General features: G+C 37.4%; 1 pseudogene; it reads right to left on the bottom strand.

The window, feature by feature from the left end:
• The window catches only part of LOC127183577 (vomeronasal type-2 receptor 116-like), a 35,985-nt pseudogene extending 23,991 nt beyond the window's left edge, over window positions 1-11,994 (bottom strand).
• Window positions 11,995-16,508: the final 4,514 nt, after the last annotated feature.

Below are 16,508 nucleotides of genomic sequence, written 5' to 3' on the forward strand. Positions count from 1 at the left end.
CTGCTGTACACAGCTGTGGAGAATGAGCTTTCCAATCTCCTAATTCTTCCATACCACTCTCTGCACTTCACCACATGTCCAGAAGCTAGTCCCAGCATACCCAGCTAGTCTACTGCTTGGTGAAACCTCTCATAGGACAACAATTCTTGGAAGTGAATATAACCATGCATGAAATTCTGGGTCTCTGTAGCTTCCCTTTGGATGATCATTTTTAGTTTCATACATTTGCCTGCAAATTTCAAGATTTTCTTGTTTTTCAAAGCTGAATGAGATAGTTATCTAGGAAATTTGCTCAACCATGTTCATAGCAGCCTTATTCATAATAGCCAGAACATGGAAACAGCCTAAGTGTCCCTCAGTAGAAGAGTGGATAAAAAAACTGTGGTACATATACACTATGGAATACTACTCAGCTATTAAAAACAAGAAATTCCTGAAATTTGTGGATAAATGGATTGAGCTAGAAATGATCATAATGAGTGAGTTAAGTCAGAAGCAGAAAGAATCAAATGGTATATACTCACTTATATCTGCATACTAGCCCAAGGGGCATGTCCCATGAAAGCCTTCATGTACCAGGAAACTGGGACAGAGGGGAGGGCATCCTATTGGGACTCTAAATGAGAGATGCATGGGAGAATAGCAAAATAAAAATATACAGAGGGTCCTAGAAACCTACAAGTAGAACAATATGATAGGCAGATTTGGGCCCAGGGGTCCTGCTCAAACTAAGGCACCAGCCAAGGACAATACAGGAGGTAAACTTTAAACCCCTACCCAGATCTAGCCAATGGTCAGAATACTCTCCACAGTTGAGTGGAGAGTGTGATATGACTTTCTTCACGTACTCTGGTGCCTCACATTTGACCATGTCCCCTGGAGGGGGAGACCTGGTGGCACTCAGAGGAAGGACAGCAGGTTGCCAAGAAGAGACTTGATACCCTATGAGAATATACAGGGTGAGGTAATCTCCCTCAGGAACAGTCATAGGGGAGGGAAATAATGGAAAAATGGGGGGGAGGGAGGAATGGGAGGATACAAGGGATGGAATAAACAATGAGATGTAACAAGAATAAATTAATTAAAAAAAGAAGAAAAAGCTGAATGGGAATCCAGTGTGTAAATATACCTCAGTGTCTTTATACATTCTTTGGTTGAGGAGCATCTAGATTGTTTCCAGATTCTGGTTCTGTTGAATATAATTGAGCAAATTAATTTATTGTATGGTTGAACATCTTTTCTGTATATGCCCAGGAGTGGTATAGCAGTGTCTTTAAGTGTCATTATTCTCAAATTTCTGAGAAAGCACCATATCAATTTCTGTAGTTGTTGTACAAGTTTACACATCCACCAGCAATAGAAGAGTGTTCCGCATTCCCCACATCCTTGACAATATTTTCTCCCACTTGAGTTTTATTATTTTGGCATCATGATGGGTGAAGGATGGAAAGTCAGATGTGATTTCATTTATCTCTCCCTGATGACAGGAACATTGAGCATTTTTAAGTGTTTCTCAGTGTTTGACGTGGAAAAACAGAAAACCCAAAATACCTAAAACAATCCTGCATAATAAAAATTCCTCTGGAGCAATCTCCATACCTGATCTCAAGCTGTACTATAGAACAACAGTAATTAAAACAACATGGTACTGGCACAGCAATAGGATGATTGATTAAAGGAATCAAATTGAAGACCCAGAAGTAAATCTACGCAGATATGGACACTTGATGTTTGACAAAGAAGCCAAATTTATTCAATGGAAAAAGGATAGAATCTTCAACAAATGGTGCTGGTCTAACTAGATGTGCACATGTAGAAAAGTGAAGTAGACCCATAATTATCATCATGCAAAAACTCAAGCCCAAGTGCATTAAAGACATCAACATAAAACCAGAGTCACTAAATCTGTTAGAAGAAAAAGCAGGAAAGACCTGGGACTCATTGGCACAGGAAACACTTCCTGAACAGAATACCAACAGCCCAGGCCTTAAGGTCAACAATTAATAATTTAGACCTCACGAGGCTGAGAAGCATCTTTAAGGCAAAAGACACTGTCTTCAGAACAAAGCGACAGCACCCAGACTGGAAAATATCTTCATCCATCCTACATCTGACAAAGGTCCAATATCTGCAATACATAAAGAGCTCAAAAAATAAATACCACCAAACCAAATAACCCAAATAAGAAATGAGGCTCAGAATTAATTAGCGAATTCTCACTGAGGAATAATGAATGGCTGAGAAACACTTAAAGAAATGCTCAACATCCTTAGTCATCAGAGAAATGCAAATCAAAAATACCCTGAGATTCCATCTTACATCCATCCAAATGGCCAAGATAAAAAACTCAAGTGACAGCACATGCTGGAGAGGATTGGAGAAAGGGGAACACTCTTTCATTGCTGGAGGGAGTGGAAACTTGTACAACCACTTTGGAAATCAATCTGGCATTTTCTAATAATACTGGGAATAGTGCAACCTCAAAACCCAGGTATTCCACTCTTGGAATATACCCAGAAAATGCTCCACCACACAAAAGGGACATATGCTCAACAATTTCATAGCATCCATATTCATAATAGCCAGAACCTTGAAACAACCTAAATGAATCTCAGTTGAAGAATGGATAAAGAAACTGTGGTACATTTACGCTATGGAATACTTCTCAGCTAATAAAAACAAGGAAATCTTGAAATTTGCAGACAAATGGATGGAAATAGAAATGATTATATTGAGTGTGTTAACCCAGACCCAGAAAGACTCACATGGCATATATTCACTTATAATTGTACAGTAGCCAAGCAGTGATGTCCCATGAAAGTCTTTAATTATCAGGAGATTGGGATAGATGTGGGGACCTGTTATTTGGACTCTAGGTGAGAGAAGTATGGGAGAATAGAGAAATAGAAGGATCAAGAGGGTCCTAGAAACCTACAAAAAGAACATCATGATTGGTAAATCTGGATGCAGGGGGCTCTGTTCAAGCTACTGTACCAACCAAAGGCAACACATGCAGTAAATATTGAACCCCTACTCAGATCTAGCCAAGGAACAGGACATTATCCACAGTCCCGTGGAGAGTGGGTATTGACTCTGACATAAACTCTGGAGCCCCATAATTGACCAATTCCCCTTGGTGGGGAAGCCTGGTATCAGAGAAAATAGAAAGGCTGCCAAGATAAGACTTGATAGGCTGTGACCATATGGTGGAGGAAGAGGTCCCCTTCTGTCACAAACCTAGGGGATGGGAATAGGGTGAAAGAAGGAGGGAGTGTGGAATGGGGGAGGCAAGCAAGGGGATAAAAATTTAGATATAATCTGAATGAAATAATAATAATAATAATAATAATAATAATAGTAATAGTAATAATAATAAAGATTTTCATGACCAGTGAATGTTAGGTCATTTTCTTTGTTTCAGTTGTCTTAGAGTTTTCAAGACTTATTGCTTTTGGATAATTGGATTTTTGGAGATGCCATATTATTTTGACACTTATCATTTGTTTTCTCTTGCTGGCCTTTAGTCATATTGCTGTCTCTGATGTGAGGTTTTAGTTTCTGTTGTCCTTTTCTGACAATTGAGAGCAGCTCATAGGTGAGTGGCTTTATTTGGAGACCCCTCACTAGCAGGTATCAGGGAACAGTTTCTTGAATCATGCAGGTGACCTAGGTTCAGATCTGGAAACTCTCCATGGATTGGCAGGTGTAAATATGGAAACATCCACTTGTGTTCACAATGTGAGTTTTCCTTTGGTTATGAAGGTCCAGAAACTGGTACCTTGCATCCCACTACTTGGTCAAACACAGAGAGCTAGGGTGCTGTCCACCTACATCTTTGTGACTAATGTTTAGGGACCCTTTCTTTGTCTGTGCCTGCTTTGACCTGGGGACTCTCCTTGGATTAGCCTGTTGAACTGAAGACAGATCAACAGGTGCTCTGCACCTTCATGTCTCTCCTCAGCTAGCAGACCTACACACTGGTGCCTACAACCTACAGTTCAGTTTGAGATTGTGTGGCAATGCAGAGTGCTGGCCTGAGTGTAGGTGTGCTCCCCCATATACATGTCCCAATGCAGAAAAATAAACATAAATATGAAGATATGGAAAGAAAAAGCATGACTCCACTGTTATAGACTAAAATAAAAGAATGTTCAATAACATATTAAGCAAAAAATTAATAATAATTGTAAGAAGATCCAAGATAGCAGCACAGACAGTCTGATCATAGAGACTGAGCCAAGGGACTGAGCTGAGAGATTCAGAACACCAGAACTGGAGTACCCAGGGTGAGAGGGGTTCACACCTGTGGCACATCTGTGCCTGGGATTTTTCTTTAGATTAGTCAGGGAACGTGAGGTCAGAGCTTCTTATGCTCCAAACCCTGCAGTTTCACTTGAGCCTGAATAACCAGAATCTGGTGTCCTCCAGCTCACTGTTTACTCCCAGATACAAAGTCTGAGATGTAAAGTGTATATGCAGATCTCAGGCAGACATCCAAACCCTGGGTCTTACGATTATACCCACAGGGAAACAGTGATGTCTTTGTGAACCAGTTTATATTGTCTGGTGCCAGACCCACCCATGTTCCAGACACTGTGGACCTCTCTCACCGAGGGTACTCCAGCTTTGGTCTTCTGAATCTCTCAGCCCAGTACCTTGGCTCAGTCTTTCTGATCAGACAGCCATCTGTTTGTGCTGGTATCTTGGATCCTGTTACAATTATTATTAAGTTTTTGCTTAATATGTCATTGGACATTCTTTTATTTAAGTCTTTAACATTGGAGTCATGTTCTTTCTTTCCATATCTTCATATTTATGTTTATTTTTTCTGCACTGGGATACGTATATGGGGAAGCGGGGCATTGTTTATATTATTTTGTCTTCTGTATACTTTTCCACTGGTTGTTTATGTCATATTCTATTTAGATGTGGTTATAACAAACATGAGTTTTCATTTCTTACCACAGAATCCACATATATTTCAGTAGCTACACCTTTATCTCACATTTTCTTTTCTTAAATAGACATTTCTCATCACACTGAAGAGAATAATTTACTATAAGTTTTATATATTCTGAGCAGTATGACATATAACTTGATATGAAAATTGAAGACATTCTTGGAGTTAAATCATTTAAAATCCAATGAACTTTGAAGCTGGGTAATTTGAAGTAAATACCTTAACATCACCCACACCAGAATTCATACCTATAATATACAGGGCATATACCATGTGAAATTTCTTTTCTTAAAGACACATTTGTATTATTATCAATTCACATATTCTTGAGAATTAAAAAAGGAATCCTACTATTGGTTAGAAAGGACTATACCATAATTCAGGCATTAAACAAGATTCTTCTGGTAAAAAATTTCTTCTCCAGGTTATCACTCAGGGCTGGAGAGATTGTACATTGTCACTAATAATCATGAAGAGGACCCAAGTTTGACTTTGAAAATGCATTTTCTGTCAAAAGTCCATTTTAATTTAACATGAATATGAATCACTTCTTGGAATCCAGGCATACTACATGTGCCAGTATTGCATAGGCACATATAAATATAAACCATTCATAAACATGTTAAAGAAATAATTAATTGAATAAAAACCAAGGTTATAAATCTTAGAGAACCTAACATGGCTCATGAAAAATTGAATTTCTATATAGAAGTCTTTAGAATTTAGAAGCTCAATGTAAAAAGAATTAAACAGTATTACATAATAAAATGCATGATTTATATATTTTTCTTTACTTCATCCTTACAATAACCTCAATATTTTGACATCTATGCCAGGTGTCCAAAAGAAGCGAAAAAATCACTGTGTTGTAATAAGACTGGAACCAAGAAGTATTGCTAACTTTAGAGCAAGTAATATAAAACAGTATTAAAAGACAAAGTGTTTTAGATATATTAAAAACCAGAAACAGCACTGATATGAGAAATGTGACTGTATGGAATTATGGAATGTTCAAAGGACTAATAAATGTATCAAATTAAAAAGCAAAAATGAGAAACATAGTATAAGAGGACACCTTTTGTTCCCTTATTTGACAATCTATTTTATTTCACTAATTTAGAATGTACACACCTGACAGTGTTTACTGGTGAGTCAGGTAAATCAGTACAATAATTCAAACCTACCTTTGTACTTCCTATGGCCCCCTCCATCATCTCTGCAGATAAATGGAGTTGTTGACCGTGTGGATAATAGGGTCTGAAACTTCCAATCTTCACCTTTATTTCAAGATCTTGTTGCAACTTGGAAATATAGAAAATGTCACATTCCTCCATCAGTTTTTCTCTTTGGTTCATATTCACTCTATCCCCAACTGGATTTGTGAAGTGGATACTCTTGAGAATGTCATAAAACTGAAACAGAAATAGCATACTGTATTGAATAATCCCTTTCTTAAAGCCAGACAGTGTAATTTGACTTTATGTTAAAAGCGAATTTAATGAACATATCCAGGAGCAAAATAACAATTAAAGCAACTGGATAAATAAAATTAACATCTCTGTGACACTCTGGAGAACTAAGATATGGTGGGCTTCTGGGAGGATATGAGAGTGAGTCTAGGTGAGATTCCTAGTAGCAAGGGTCATGGAGACTAGAGAGGACACTTTGTAGATGAAGAGGAACATCAGCCCACCCAACTAAATTTCAGCCCTAAATTTACCCTGCCTATGGAGAATGCAAGGATAAAGATAGTGGTGAAATGAAAGGATATTCAAACAATGCTTGGACCAATGGGAGACCCACCCCATATGAGAAAGCCAGACACTGACACTATTAATGACAATCTGCTATACTTGCACAGGGGAGCATAGCAAAGCTGTTCTCTGAGACTCTACACCCAGAACTGGATAGAAACAGATGCTGAAATTCACAGCCAAACACAGGGTGAAATGTATGAAGTCTAGTGGACAAGTTGGGAGGAAAGAAGGAAGTATTTGGGAGTAACAGAGATCCACAAGTAGGCCAAAACAACTAGCTTACCAGGGCCCAGAGGGGCTTGTGGAGATTGAAACAAACACTAACAATCATGCATAGATTAGGTCTAGGGCCCCTACACTGATAAAGCCAATGGGCAGCTCAGGCTTCATGTGTGCCCAATAATAATGAGAGAGCAGGGTATCTCAGATTAGGACTCAGTTGACATCTCTGTGGTCACTACATCCTGATGGAGAGGCCTCACATAGCCACAGGGAAGAGGAAATGTTCAGCTTTGATGCAACTTGATGAGCTTGGGTGAATGAGTGTGAGGGATCCTCTTTTCTGAGGAGTAGGGTAGTGGGGATGGATGTAAAGTGTGATTTGGAGCCATAGTGTTCCTAGAATTCTATATCTCTCAAGAGTATACTACCAAAAACAGAGACATACTTGCATCACCAAACTAGATATATAGTATGAACACACACACAAATGCACAGAGACACTCACACACACATGCATACACTCCTACACATAGAGTGGTTCCTTAATCATACAGAATATACATATGGCACAGGAACACAATTATTTATACAGAAGTACATATACATGCCCCCAAACGTATAAACATACAAGCACACACAGGTACAGAAACGTACAGATGTAGAAAAGTACAAAACACATTACTAGACACTCACACACATTCCCTGACAAGTACTCAAGAGAAAAAGAGATTAAAACAACCACATAGGGTGACACTGACAGAAAGATAAATTTATGGTCCTATCCAACATACAAAGAGAGGCAGTAAAGCCATACATACATAAAGTCACACACACACACACACACACACACACACACACACACACCATATACAAAGCAACACAAATATACCTACCTGCAAGCACACTGAACAAAACACAAAAAATACACACTCAGTCACCTCACAACACGTTCACTGACAAATCCCCAAGGAAAGATATAGACAGACACAAACACACATAATAAAGACATTGCTACCTACAAACCTACAAAAACTTATGTTCACTTCCACAGATAATTGGAAAGATAGGCAGGTGGAATGGAAACATCTACACACAGAAACAGCAACACAAATATGTAAAGCAATGCAAAACAACAGGAAAAACATAAACATATACAAAGTGATAAGTATAATTTCTCACTTATGAACAAACATGTATGTAGTGAATTGAATTCCAGCACTATTTCATATGTACTTACTCTTACAAATCCAAGTAAGGATTCTAATATGTACAATGGGTCCTGAATCAGTTTAAAAACTTGAGAAAATCATCCATACAGTTATTACAACATATTTGACAATTTATGAAGCCTATCCTCTCATCATGGAGAGGATTAATTTGCAAATACTGATTATACTTCCAGTTTTGAACCAGAGTGATGATATTAAGGTTATTTGTATCAAAGTCAGTAGGCATCATAAACAAAATCCCCTACCACACTAATACCTGTACATTTGGCATTTTTACTGGTATTTCTTTTCTTTTTTTCTTTAAATAATTTATTCATATTACATCCCAATTGCTATCCCCTCACTTGTGTCTTCCCATTACTCCCTGTCTCCCTCTTTCACTCTATCAAGATTTATATTTATTTTCTAATAAACTCAGATTGTGCCCATGAGAGCCTTTTAAAAGTGTGTCTTTCATGACAATAAACATTATCCAATAGAATAAACAGTACCTTCAAACAGATAAGATTGGTGTTGTTCAATGTGCCTATTTCCTGAAGAACTATATATCGAAAATACCACTCATAAACAGCATTGTATATGTCATAACTGCTACCACTAAAGGCCATGTCAAAAGTCTGTTCCATTAGCCATTCCAGTGTGGCATTGGATGAAGACTTCTTCAGTGAATTAAAGTTAGATGCCAAGACTTCACAGTTAAAGTTCATCCACTCCTGGCTTGCAAGATATTTGTCAGAGTATTTGATAGCATCCAATGCTTGGATAAAATTTTTGAAACCTGAAATATCTGGATGATGGTGTGCAAAAGTAAGAGTCCCATGAAATGAAGCAAGTATGTAGTCTCTCTTACTTATAGTGGCATCCCACTGTGAGGTTGTGATCCATATTTTCTTTATACCTATGGATTCCCAATTTCTTTTTTGTTTGTTTGTTTTGTTTTTTTTTCTTTTTTTTTTATTAATTTATTCTTGTTACATCTCAATGTTCATCCCATCCCTTGTATCCTCCCATTCCTCCCCCCCCATTTTCCCATTATTCCCCTCCCCTATGACTGTTCCTGAGGGGGATTATGTCCCCCTATATATTCTCATAGGGTATCAAGTCTCTTCTTGGCTACTTGCTGTCCTTCCTCTGAGTGCCACCAGGTCTTCCCCTCCAGAGGACATGGTCAAATGTGAGGCACCAGAGTACGTGAGAAAGTCATATCAATTTCTTAAGCTCAAAGCAAACATATACTCTATGTCACCATAAATGATGACAACCTTTGTGGAAGATGTCATGATTTGGTTGTAATACATTTCTGGTTTTGACATGTATAACTGCATGTTGACTTGAATCATGCTCACAAAGGCAAAGCAGACTGTGTTTTTTTTCCATCTCTTTTCTCAAATAAGAGAGAAATTGGAAGCCCCAATCATTGTCTGAGATGACTAGCCCAACCTAGTTCCATCTGAAACCATAAAGGAGACCATGGCATGGGCTAGAGATATGTCCTTAGGGGCCGTCTGATATAGATGGGAAAATTGTTCATGATCATTTAGGACAGGATGGAAAGGTCCAAATGTAAGTTGAAGTACCTAGGACACAGGTAGCAGTGTGAGGTAGCATGCATATATAAGAACTTGTAAACACATTTTACTTCAGAGAGTTCTAGAGAAACCAATTCGCTGTTATATCTTCCCTCATCTCTATTTCAAAGAGGGAATATGTAGAAGATCTATCATGTCCTAAATACTAAAGCCCTTGAACAAATAGATCAATATAATTATGAAGTTATTATCTTTCTTAAATTCTTCTTAGAATCTATGAATGGTACCAAAAGAGACATGATATCAAAATTCTCACTCCAAAAACTCTCACCTTGTGAGTCATGAAGAATATCTGCATTGTTGCAGTTCTTTCCAGTTTGGTCCTGTAAGTAACACTCCACACGCTGGCACTCCTGTACAGTCATAATTAAGGCTAACATTGTTTAAGTTCATATGAATATGGCTGGTGAATTGTAACAGTGTCTTACAACCAAATATCATGTGGTCAAAGAGAGATATTTGGTAAAAGACCAGGGTTCCTGTTGACTTCATCAATGGAAAAAGCCAATGCAAAAGCAATTCGCTGGCTTTTTGTTGTTGTGCTGTAAAAAGGATACAGTGTTTATTATGGACAGTGATATACAGCTAATCATTTGTAAGAAATACAAGAAATATCCTTTATTGAACAGTATTTCCTACCACCTCCAAATTTAAACACATGTCCTGTCTTGTGAGATTATAATGACATAAGAAGCTAGGAATTATAAAACCTTTACACATTCCTAGAGTGTGCCTCACATATATATGATATTGATACCTTCCACAGAGACTGTTTCCATCTCTTGTTTTTGTTTGCTGTCTCAGAAGGTAAAGACATGATTCACTCAGATTAAATACAGTCAGTTTCCATTTAGAAATTGTATCTCTGTGGTGTTTTTAATTTATAATAATAGACTCTATTAGAATATTCTTTACCTATACACAGAATATTTATCATTGAGAATTTCAGTAATAGAAAAAGGATTTCATATTCAGGACTTGTGCTTTCAATCACTATATCCTACAACAAATGTTGGGAAATATCAATTATTTAAACTGTATGAATTGACTACTTGTCCAATGTTCTGTGTTTGAAAACATCTCTGAGAAATTTATAAACTTTGTATGAATCCCATATTTCTAAGACATTCAACTATGCAAAGCAAAATTACTGAAATGAAAGAGATAAATATGACTTAAGTCTCAGTAAATAACCATTTCAGATGTAAAGGTAGAAGATGTATGGCTATTAAATAATGGCAAAATTGAATCAGGAGGTAGATTCTCTGTCTGTCCTCAAGTGTTTCCACCTGTCGCCTGACACAATTGTCACTCAGGCAGGCAAAAAAGGGAAGTAAGCTGTCACCAGGTTGAGTGATACCCTCACTTTTCAAAGAATACAAACATATCCTTTAGAGTACAAGTGTGTGAAGAACTCACCTTGGTTATATATAAAAGCTAGTCTTTGTACAATTATAAAAGTAAAGTATGGAGCAACAGGAAAATAGTTCCTATTAACCTGATTTCTTATTTCCATTCTCAATCCAGCTTCAGAAACCATAGTGTGTCCACATGCAATGAGTTGGAATGAGTGTCTTTGTATATATGTGTAAGCTCTCAAGAGCTATCTGTACCACAAACACTGCTAACACAAACACTACAAGCATTACATGCACTAGGAGATACAGTAGACTGTATAACCATTTATTGTAATATACATAGGATACAACTTGTTGCAATATATGGGACTGCTTTCAGTCATAAATCACTGGGTATGGTACAATGGAAATTATGATGAGGAGGACTATATATGTTGAGCCACTGTGAGAGATGTTTTTAATTAGCCTACAGCTTTAAATGAGGTGCCTAACAGAAATAAAATCAGAACACTCATGAAAAGAATTAAATGTAGAAAAAAGCAAGGTGTCTGTAAAGAAGTAATGGTTCACACTTGTTATGTGAAAACAGGACAGAATAATCAAAATATTGCTATGATCCTAATCAGATACCTCATGAAATATATGTCAGGTTTTTACATGGAAGATTTTAAAAGCACTTACTACATATTCAGATATTTGTTCCAGTGCTCTTTGTCTATTGTCTGAAGGGCTGGTTTAACGAAGAAGATACAATTTGTCTCCAAGTTCAGGTCATTATCTTCCTTCAACTTCATTCTCCAATAGCACCTAGGATGAATTAAATTGTCCAGGAAAAAGGGGGATGTTCAGTAGCAAGAAATGGAAAATCAAAGCACACATATCTGTCCTGCCTTAAACCTGGGCAATGTGGAATCTGAACTGCCATCAGCATGTTATATGAGCACCTATGTTTTTGACCTGCTTTTATTTCTCTGGTCAAAGAGACTCTAGCTGTATGTTCTTGTTTCCTTGTTTTTCACATTGATCCAGATTCCTTGAGGAATTTCTAACACCCTCTTCCCTGAGGTTATGCACCTGATGTCCACAGTCCATGAGATAAGCATGGGTAGGTAAATAAATATATGAATAGTGCAGTCCCAGGTTCCGTGATATCACTCATGTTTTAAAATTTAAAGGCCCTGGGAGAAAAGCCTTTTGTTAAAATCTGTTCCTAGAAATGTCTTAACAAAATTATTATATGAGTAAAATTATAAGTGATCTCAGTGTATTGTGTCAAATGATCAACAATGAGACATGCTTATAATGAAGGACTCACAACACTCCAATTTATGGGGACACATTGGGAATTGTATTATACAAGTCAGAGAGAGGCTTTAAGCATTTAGAGCAATTGAGACATAAATAGCAAGCATACTGGGGCCATGCTATATTTTGCTCTTGTACAGATTACGCAAACAAAGCCTTAGCTTCCATTATCTTGAAAACCATTATACAGATCAAGTATAGAGATCTATTCACTATTGCTATATCCAAAAATATCTATTTTGTTTACAAATTGAAGGTTGATATTTAAAGTTTCAGCAAGATCTAGAGAGAACATCAGATCTGTGTACCTTGTTTCAAATCCTAATAAATACCAAGAAGTCCTACACTCTACCAATCATTGTTCATGAAAATGTAAGCTGAATAGTTGAGTTCTAAATCATTATCTCCCTCCAAGATACTCCATTTTCAAATTCAGTACTGTGTGCTGAGCCATTTCTTCTACTTTTTTGATTCACTATATTGCTTTTTCTCATTATACATTCCAGTCTCAGCTGTGAGGAAGTATTGTTTTGAGTATCTCAGAAGCAAACAATAACTGGGAAGCAACAAGTGCAGAAAATTATTGGGTTTGTTTGCTGATATAGCATGTTTAGCATTTCAGATGAGAACACAAGTTTTGTATTTTTCTCAGCGTCTTGTTTTATAGTTAAGAAACATCATTTAACTTATCCATGACATGTGGTGCTGTGATGAGCTCTCCTGGACAGGAAGGAAAGTGCCCAGAGAAGGCTTTCCTAGACAGACAAAAATTTATCTTTAAGCTGGCAAGTGAATTTTCCACTATGTGATGTGAAGCATGGTATCCAGTTTGAGTGTGTAATAATTATTTATTTATTTAAAATTTTATGCAATTTAGCAGGATTCCTTATAGAAGAGTCACTCCCATGTGTCAGGTACCTAATGAACATTTATCTCTTTGTCATCCATATCTGGTATTAATCTTCTAACCGATTTAATTCCTCAGTTCAAAATCCTACTCTTTATTCTATGTCATTAGTGAGTTTGTGCTTGCTCAATTTGTGAAATAACTGTGGTATTTTCTTCTGTCTTTTTCTAAATACTGGCTTTACCTTTCACCCACATCCCAATACCTTCAGCCATTTTCAGGCATAAGTACAGTCCATACATGACCCTGGTTGATGTTTCAGTCTCATCAAGTTGCTTTCGGCACCTATTCTTTGGCTCTGTTGGTCTTGTGGAGCTAGTGTTCCCTCCAAGGCCTCCTTTCGTTCCAGTTTTCCACAATTTGTGTGCTCTGCCACATGTTTCATTGTTAGTCTCAGCATTCATTTTAATTGACTTCTTAGTTGAACCTCTTAAAAGAGGGATATGGTAGGCTCCTCTCCGTGAGCATAGCAGCGTATTGATAATAGTGTCAGAGGTTGGCTGTCCTGCATGGTGTTGCTATGAATTACTTGGATTCCGTCAATTTCTGCTTGCTCTTTATCACCTCACATCTTGCAGGCAGGGAAAATTTTGGGTGAAATTATTTTTTGGGTTTGTTCTGTTTCTCACTCACTACTAAGAATGCAGTCTAAATAGAGGCTGGCCTCTTCAGCCTACATGTGCCCTGCTGGTAGGTTGTCTTAGCTAGAGTCACCAGGATACCATTTTCCTCCAACTTGATATTTAGATAATAAGTGAAGAAGAAAGTGCCTAATAGTGCTCACCTCTCCTCTGCACTCCTCTGTGTCTTCTGGACTCCAGCTGAATTCCAGAGTGATTGTCATCTCTACAGGTATTTATTGGTGATGCCCCTTCATATCTAAATCCCTACTTGTATATTCTGAATCTAATCAAAAATTTGAAATATTTATTTATTTATTATGTACATAGTGTTCTGCCTACGTGTATGCCTGCAGAGCAGAGGAGAGCCCCAGATCTTATTGCAAGTGGTTGTACACCACCATGAGATTGCTGGGAATTGAACTCTGGACCTCTAGAAATCCAGCAAGTTCTCTTAAACTCTGTGACATCTCTCCATCCCAAATAACCATGTTCATATTTAAAATGTTGGTTAAGTAAAATTTTTATGTGATAAAATACATTTTTCTTCAATATGTTCAGTTTTATTTTCTCATTGTTGTATGACTGATGGATGATTAGAATTTGAGGATAAGAAAACAAAACTGGGAGTTAGACGTGAATAATGAGAGAGGTGGACGAGGCTTAGATTACATTCAGTTGTTCATTTATCATCTGTACAATAATCCCTTGCTTGTGTGTACTGAACACTTACTTAACAACAAATACAAATATTTTACATAATATTTTGCATTTATTTATTTTTTATGCAATGTATATGCATGTGTACCACTTCATGGACTTGGTTTAATAGCCCTATCTTTCTGTAGTGTGAGTCTTGGCATGGAAGTCAGGGAATCAGGCTTGATGGCAGTCTTGGCTGTATTACAGATGCTGCCACCCATCTTAAGATTCTCTGCCATCAGACTCCCCAGTTCTGGGATTTCAAATATTTCCCACCAACCCAGCTTGAAGTACAAATCCTAGGAATCACTGGAAACTCTAATGTAAAAATGCCCATTTCCACAGGACTGGAGACAAGCTCCAGGTCATGTGTATATGAGGGAAAATATACTACTCCTGAACCAAAAGCCCTAATATACAGGGAGGACAAGACAAACCATTAGGAAGGATAGAGTCCAAAGAGCAGGCAAATGAGTCAGAGAAACATCTCCTAATGTTAGGGGTCTCACAAAACACCAAGTGAACAGCCATAGCATGTACCTAGAGGACCTGGTGAAGATCCAAACTGGCCTTTTCTTGCTGCTTCAATCTCTGTGAGCCCATATGAATGAAACCTGCTTAGGTGATTCAGTGTGCTGTGCTCTCCTAGTGTCTTCCACTCCCTCTGTCTGTAGTCCTTCCTCCCCCTCTTCAGCTATGCTCCCTGATCTTCAAAGGGATGCAACAGATTTCGACCAACTTAGTCTTTACATAATTTCTGGCTGTGGGTCAGTGCTGGAAGAAGCTTCTCTTAAGTTGCATGGAGAAGGGCCTATTAGTATAGCAGAATATTATTTGGAATCATTTTATTGTTTTTCCCTTTCTAGTTTTCTTTTTGCCAGTTATGTCTTATTTTACCTTAGGTCTCTGAACTACACAGTCTGGTTCCTGGCCATTCAGACAGTGGAGAGCATGGGCTCTATCTCTTGGTGTGTGCTTCAAGTTAACCCTGCCATTGGGAGGCCTCCCTTCACCCTCCCAACCCACTTGATCCAATACACCCACAAAATTGATTCTATTTCCCTTTCTAACATATCTCCTTAGAGTCTCCCTCTGTATCAAGCCTCTCTGTGGCTATAGTTTATAGTTTGATTATCATTTAATTAACAACTAATATCAATTTACAAGTGAATACATACCATATTTATCTCTTTCATGTTGGTTACCTCACTCATGATAATGTTTTCTAGTTGCATCCATTTGTAAATATCATGATATAAAGATCCATTAACATTTCATATGCCCAAGAATGATATAGGTGGATCTTGAGAGATATCTATTTCCAACTTTTTGATAAGTTGCAATATAGATTCCCACAGTGAATGTACTAACTTTCATTCTGACCAGCAATGTCAGAGTCTTCCCTTTATTTTTTTACTCTTTACATCATGTGCTGTCACTTGTGTTTTTTTCTTTCATCTTACACATACTGACAGGAGTAAGATTCTATCTTTAAGTTGTTAGAATATTAAATTCTCTTCTGGCTAAGGAGATTGAACATTCTTTAACTGTTTCTCAGCCATTTGAGATTCCTTTATGGAAAGTTTTTTATTTAGATCTGTAACTTATTTTTATAATGTTTTATTTGGTTTTTTAATATCTTGTATCTTGATTTCTTTATATATTTGGATATTAGACCTCAATCAGATGTGGAGTTGGTAAAAATCTTTCCACATTCTGTAGGGTGCCTCTTTGTGCAATTAATAGTTTCCTTTAACTTGCAAACACTTTTCAGTTTCATAAAGTCCAACTTACTAATTTTTTTATCTTAGTCCCTGAGCTTTTGTTGCTCTGTTCCAGAGGTTGTTTCATGTGCCGAT

The sequence above is a fragment of the Acomys russatus genome, chromosome 31, assembly GCF_903995435.1.
Source record: "Acomys russatus chromosome 31, mAcoRus1.1, whole genome shotgun sequence".
Classification (NCBI taxonomy): Eukaryota; Metazoa; Chordata; class Mammalia; order Rodentia; family Muridae; genus Acomys; species Acomys russatus.